Below are 7,134 nucleotides of genomic sequence, written 5' to 3' on the forward strand. Positions count from 1 at the left end.
TCAAGTTTTTACTGACGTTTTTTTGGTTTTTTCCAAGCTTATGGCACTTTTAAACTATTTGTGTGTTTTCAGCACAAGTCTCGCAGTGCAATGCCGGACACCTTTATAGATTCGGCAAAAATATTCTCGGATAATGCTATATATGCACCGGTTTCGAATTGTGTCTTCGGTCAATAGTTGGGTTGCCCGGCTCCTGCACTTGCTTCCTACGTTCCGCTTTGTTCGGCTAGGCGTGCAAAGGGAGAACCACTGCGATTGTGCTTCCAGCTCACACGGTTAAGCACCTCAGTGGAGAAAGCCGAAAACTGACTGTCACAATACGCGTAAACTGGTCAGCGATCCGATGACTGTGTTAAATGACGAGCCACTCATAACAATGACCGAAGTGTTTACGGCTTGACCTTGACTATCGCCAAACACTACCGGGGGCTATTAACTGGCCTCCCAAACTAAATCCTCAATATTTTGCTCTTACATTAGAGCTGAGGTTTCATGATCATGCTTAGCATGACAACCCAAAGAAAGGAACCGATAGCGGGACTATTTTCTTTGGAAGACATTTCTTATGTTAAACAATAATATAACATATCTCTCTGTGTACCTTTGTTTATAAAACCGTATGGCCAGATTGCCTTGTTTGTCGTAAACTTTTTCCCTCATAAAGGCTTTATAAAGTAGGACAAACACTCCTCGGCTACTGGCCGAGGAGGTGGAAGCCGATGGTTGGTCAACAAAGTTTTGTACAATGCGGATCCGAGCATTAATGACGTAAAGTACTTGGATACATAGAGTCATTACACATAATTTGTGATTTTACTATGGATATCGATCCTTAATTCGGCCACCCGTGCCCGCATTAAGGCTCGGGGGCTACTGGGCTTCGGGCTTATTATTTACAAATATTAAAGGGGCACATCGATCTCCTGATCCGGTGTTGCCACCCGACCAGTGTCTCGGGGGCTACTGCATTGCCTATTCAATGCAGAAAATTTTAAGTGCAATACAGTTGCAAAGGAGATTTTGATCCTCAGGTTGGTCGGCCGCACCCAACCTGAGTCTCGAGGACTGAGCACGCTGCTTTTTGTGTCCTGAAGTATTCTGCCGAGCTAGGACTTGATCCTCAGGCCGATTTTGCAAATCAACCTGAGTCTCAGCGGCTACTGGGATCAGCGGTCTTACGTCATCCTTTAGGTGCATCTTAGGTTTTAGACCAATACACACGTTGAGGGCTACTAGCTATATATCTCGGCAGAGAATAAATTGCACCAATAAAAAATATTGAAAAAATATCGGCCCACAGTCGGGGTGGTGCACCAGCTCGGAAGCAGTCCGGCATAAAGCTCGGGCGCTAGTGGCTGGCTCCATAGAGGGCATTTCCGGCATTAAGCTCGGCTAAACTCCTTCAAATTTTTTGGACCAAGATGATCTATGACATCTTGGATATAGTCCGGCATTGGAGCTTGGACACAGTCCGGCATTGGAGCTCGGATATATTTCGGTGTTGGAGCTCGGAAGCAGTCCGACATTAGTGCTCGGCTGCAAAACAAACGTCGAATGCTATCCGGCGTTAGAGCTCGGACGCAAGAGGACACTGCCTCCCGGGAACAACTTCAAACCCGAGGTGTGGCATAAAAATAACAAGGCATTGATAAAGGCTGGAAACTTAAAGGGGCTCCTCGGATACCCGGCGTGTAAACTCGTCGAATGCATTTCGGTGATCCTCAAGATCGAAGATGGGAAGATTTGTTGAACCAGTTTCCAAGACCGACAACCGAAGATGAAGAATAGTTCGGAAGAATCGAGGAGCGTCTCTAGCTTGAAGACCGGTTCAGGGGGCTACTGACGGTGTCTTGGACTAGGGGGTACTCACCACGTCATCTCCCGATCTGTTAGATTGGGCCGAGGGCCCCCATGTCCGTATACTCACGGGCCAGTTCGGACAGCTGCCGCATACATGGAAGATTCTACAAGACTTGGTGATCAAGACAAGGACTCCTCCCCACCGGCGTATTCGGCTAGGACTCTTGTTATCCTAGGCCTCTGGTGCATTATATAAACCGAGGCCAGGCTAGTCGATAGAGATATACATACAATCATACCATAGGCTAGTTTCTAGGGTTTAGCCTCTCCGATCTCGTGGTAGATCAACTCTTGTAATACCCATATCATCAGGAATAAATCGAGCCAGACGTAGGGTTTTACCTCCATCAAGAGGGCCCGAACCTGGGTAAAACATCGTGCTCCCTGCCTCCTGTTACCATCGATCCTAGACGCACAGTTCGGGACCCCCTACCCGAGATCCGCCGGTTTTGACACCGACAGGCGGATAAGAAGGATGGCAAAGTAAACAAAGGTATATTTGATATACATGTTATTGATGTGTACTTTACTAGTGTTTATAGCAACCCCTTATTATTCGATACTAGTTCAGTTTCTAAAGATTAGTAACTCGAAAAAGGAGTTGAAGAATGAACAGAGACTAGTTAAGGGTGAGGTGACGATGCGAGTTGAAAGTGGTTCCAAGATTGATATGATCATCATCGCACACTCCCTATACTTTCGGGATTAGTGTTGAACCTAAATAAATGTTATTTGGTGTTTGCGTTAAGCATGAATATGATTTGATCATGTTTATTGAAATACGGTTATTCATTTAAAGTCAGAGAATAATTGTTGTTCTCTTTACATGAATAAAACCTTCAATGGTCATACACCCAAGGTGAATGGTTTATTGAATCCCGATCGTAGCGATACACATATTCATAATATTGAAGCCAAAAGATGCAAAGTTAATAATGATAGTGCAACTTATTTGTGGCACTACCGTTTAGGTCATATTAGTGTAAAACACATGAAGAAACTCCATGCTGATGGGTTTTCGAATCACTTGATTATGAATCATTTGATGCTTGCGAACCATGCCTCATGGGCAAGACGACTAAAACTCCGTTCTCTGGAACAATGGAGTAAGCAACTGACTTATTGGAAATAATACATACTGATGTATGCAATCCGATGAGTGTTGAGGCTCGCGGCGGGTATCGTTATTTTCTGACCTTCATAGATGATTTGAGCAGATATGGGTATATCTACTTAATGAAACATAAGTCTAAAACATTTGAAAGTTCAAAGAATTTCAGAGTGAAGTGGAAAATCATCGTAACAAGAAAATAAAGTTTCTACGATCTGATCGCGGAGGCAAATATTTGAGTTACGAGTTTGGTCTTCATTGGAAACAATGCGGAATAGTTTCGCAACTCACGCCACCTGGAACACCACAACGTAATGGTGTGTCTGAACATCGTAACCGTACTTTATTAGATATGGTACAATCTATGATGTCTCTTACCGATTTACCCCTATCGTTTTGGGGTTATGTATTAGAGACAGTTGCATTCACATTAAATAGGGCACCATCTAAATCCGTTGAGATGACACTGTATGAACTATGGTTTGGCAAGAAACCAAAGCTGTCATTTCTTAAAGTTTGGGGTTACGATGCTTATGTGAAAAAATTTCAAACTGATAAGCTCGAACTCAAATCGGAGTAGTGCGTCTTCATAGGATACCCAAAATAAACTGTTGGGTACACCTTCTATCACAGATCCGAAGGCAAGATATTTTGTTGCTAAAAGTGGATCCTTTCTAGAGAAGAAGTTTCTCTCGAAAGAAGTGAGTGGGAGAAATGTAGAACTTGATGAGGTAATTGTACCTTCTCCCGAATTGGAAAGTAGTTCATCACAGAAATTAGTTCTTGTGATTTCTACGCCAATTAGTGAGGAAGCTAATGATGATGATCATAAAACTTCGGATCAAGTTACTACCGAACCTCGTAGGACAACCAGAGTATGGTCCGCACCAGAGTGGTACGGTAATCCTTTCTGGAAGTCATGTTACTTGACAATGACGAACCTACGAACTATGAGGAAGCGATGATGAGCCAAGGTTCCGCAAAATGGCTTGAGGCCATGAAATCTGAGATGGGATCCATGTATGAGAACAAAGTATGGACTTTGATTGACTTGCCCGATGATCGGTGAGTCATTGAGAATAAATGGATCTTCAAGAGGAAGGTGGACGATGATAGTAGTGTTACTATCTACAAATCTCGAATTGTCACAAAAATGTTTTCGACAAGTTCAAGGTGTTGACTACGATGAGATTTTCTCACTCGTATTGATGCTTAAAAGTCCGTCCGAATCATGTTAGCAGTTGCCACATTTTACGAAATCTGGCAAATGCATGTCAAAATTGTATTCCTTAATGGATTTCTTAAAAGAAGAGTTGTATATGATCCAAGCAGAAGGTTTTGTCGATCCTAAAGGTACTAACAAAGTGAGCAAGCTCCAGCGATCCATCTATGGACTGGTGCAAGCATCTCGGAGTTGGAATATATGCTTTGATAAAGTGATCAAAGGATATGGTTTTATACAGACTTGCAGTGAAGCCTGTATTTACAAGAAAGTGAGTGGGAGCACTACAACATTTCTGATAAGTATATGTGAATGACATATTGTTGATCAGAAATAATGTAGAATTTTCTAGAAAGCATAAAGGAGCGTTTAAAAAGGGTTTTTCAAAGAAAGACCTCGATGAAGCTGCTTACACATTGAGCATCAAGATCTATAGAGATAGATCAAAACGCTTGATAAGTTTTTTCAATGAGTATATACCCTGACAAGATTTTGAAGTAGTTCAAAATGGAACAGTCAAAGAAGGAGTTCTTGCTTGTGTTGCAAGGTGTGAAGTCGAGTAAAGACTCAAAACCCGACCACGGTAGAAAATAGAAAGAGAATGAAAAGTCATTCCCTATGCCTCAGTCACAGGTTCTACAAAGTATGCTATGCTGTGTACCACACCTATTGTGTACCTCACCATAAGTTTGGCAAGAGGGTACAATAGTGATCCAGGAGTAGATCAATGGACAGCGGTCAAAAATATCCTTAGTGGAATAAGGAAATGTTTCTCGGTTATGGAGGTGACAAAGAGTTCGTCATAAAGAGTTACGTCGATGCAAGCTTTGACACCGATCTAGATGACTCTAAGTCTCGATCTATATACATATTGAAAGTGGGAGCAATTAGCTAGAGTAGCTCCGTGCAAAGCATTGTAGACATAGAAAATTTGCAAAATGCATACGTCTCTAAATGTGGTAGACCCGTTGACTAAATTTCTCTCACAAGCAAAACATGATCACTCTTTGGGTGTTAATCACATAGCGATGTGAACTAGATTATCAACTCTAGTAAACCTTTTGGGTGTTAGTCACATGGAGATGTGAACTAATCACATAAAGATGTGAACTATTGATGTTAAATCACATGACGATGTGAACTAGATTATTGACTCTAGTGCAAGTGGGAGACTGAAGGAAATATGCCCTAGAGGTAATAATAAAGTTATTATTTATTTCCTTATTTCATGATAAATGTTTATTATTCATGCTAGAATTGTATTAACTGGAAACATAATACATGTGTGAATACATAGACAAACAGAGTGTCACTAGTATGCCTCTACTTAACTAGCTCATTGATCAAAGATGGTTATGTTTCCTAACCATAGACATGAGTTGTAATTTGATAAATGAGATCACATCATTAGGAGAATGATGTGATTGACTTGACCCATTCCGTTAGCTTAGCATTTGACGTTTAGCATATCGCTATTGCTTTCTTCATGACTTATACATGTTCCTATGACTATGAGACCATGCAACTCCCGAATACCGGAGGAACACTTTGTGTGCTACCAAATGTCACAACATAACTGGGTGATTATAAAGGTGCTCTACAGGTGTCTCCGATGGTACTTGTTGAGTTGGCATAGATCAAGATTAGGATTTGTCTCTCCGATTGTCGCAGAGGTATCTCTGGTCCCTCTCGGTAATGCACATCACTATAAGCCTTGCAAGCAATGTAACTAATGAGTTAGTTGCGGGATGATGCATTACGAAATGAGTAAAGAGACTAGCCGGTAACGAGATTGAACTAGGTATTGAGATACCGATGATTGAATCTCGGGCAAGTAACATACGATGACAAAGGGAACAACATATGTTGTTATGCGGTTCGACCGATAAAGATCTTCGTAGAATATGTAGGAGCCAATATGGGCATCCAGGTTCCACTATTGGTTATTGACCAGAGAAGTGTCTTGGTCATGTCTACATAGTTCTCGAAACCGTAGGGTCCGCACGCTTAACGTTCGTTGACGATATAGTATTTATGAGTTATGTATGTTGGTAACCGAATGTTGTTCGGAGTTCCAGATAAGATCACGGACATGACGAGGAACTCCGGAATGGTCCGGAGATAAAGTTTGATATATGGGATAATAGTGTTTGGTCTCCAGAAGGGTTCCGGAATTCACCGGAAGGGGTTCCGGATGTTTCCTGAAATGTTTGGGTACGATAACATTTTATTTGGGCCAAAGAGGAAAGCCCACAAGGTTTTTGGAAAGCGCAAAAGGAAGTTTTGCGGAGTCCAGGGGTCAGACACCAGGGTCCCTGGCGTCTGGTCCAGACGCCAGGAAACCTGGCGTCTGGCCCTGGAGTCAGAGAAGGACTCTTTCCTTTCAGGTGAAACCGACTTTGTGGAGGCTTTTACTCCAAGTTTTGACCCTAAGGCTCAACATATAAATAGAGGGGTAGGGCTAGCACCCAAGACATATCAAGAAACACCAAGCCGTGTGCCAGCAACCCCGTCCCCTCTAGTTTATCCTCCATAATAGTTTTTGTAGTGCTTAGGCAAAGCCCTGTGGAGATTGTTCTTCACCAACACCGTCACCACGCCGTCGTGCTATCGGAACTCATCTACTACTTCGCCCCTCTTGCTGGATCAAGAAGGCGAGGACGTCATCGAGCTGAACATGTGCTGAACGCGGAGGTGCCGTACGTTCGGTACTTGATCAGGATGGATCGTGAAGTTGTACGACTACATCAACCGCGTTGATAAACGCTTCCGCTTTCAGTCTACGAGGGTACGTAGACATAATCTCCCCTCTCGTTGCTATGCATCACCATGATCTTGCGTGTGCGTAGGAAATTTTTGAAATTACTACGTTCCCCACAAGTATGGTGGACTCATATGGAATAACTTTTGGGGTTTATGGAAGTGGATGCACAAGCAGTAT

The sequence above is a fragment of the Triticum urartu genome, chromosome 3 (assembly GCF_003073215.2).
Source record: "Triticum urartu cultivar G1812 chromosome 3, Tu2.1, whole genome shotgun sequence".
Classification (NCBI taxonomy): Eukaryota; Viridiplantae; Streptophyta; class Magnoliopsida; order Poales; family Poaceae; genus Triticum; species Triticum urartu.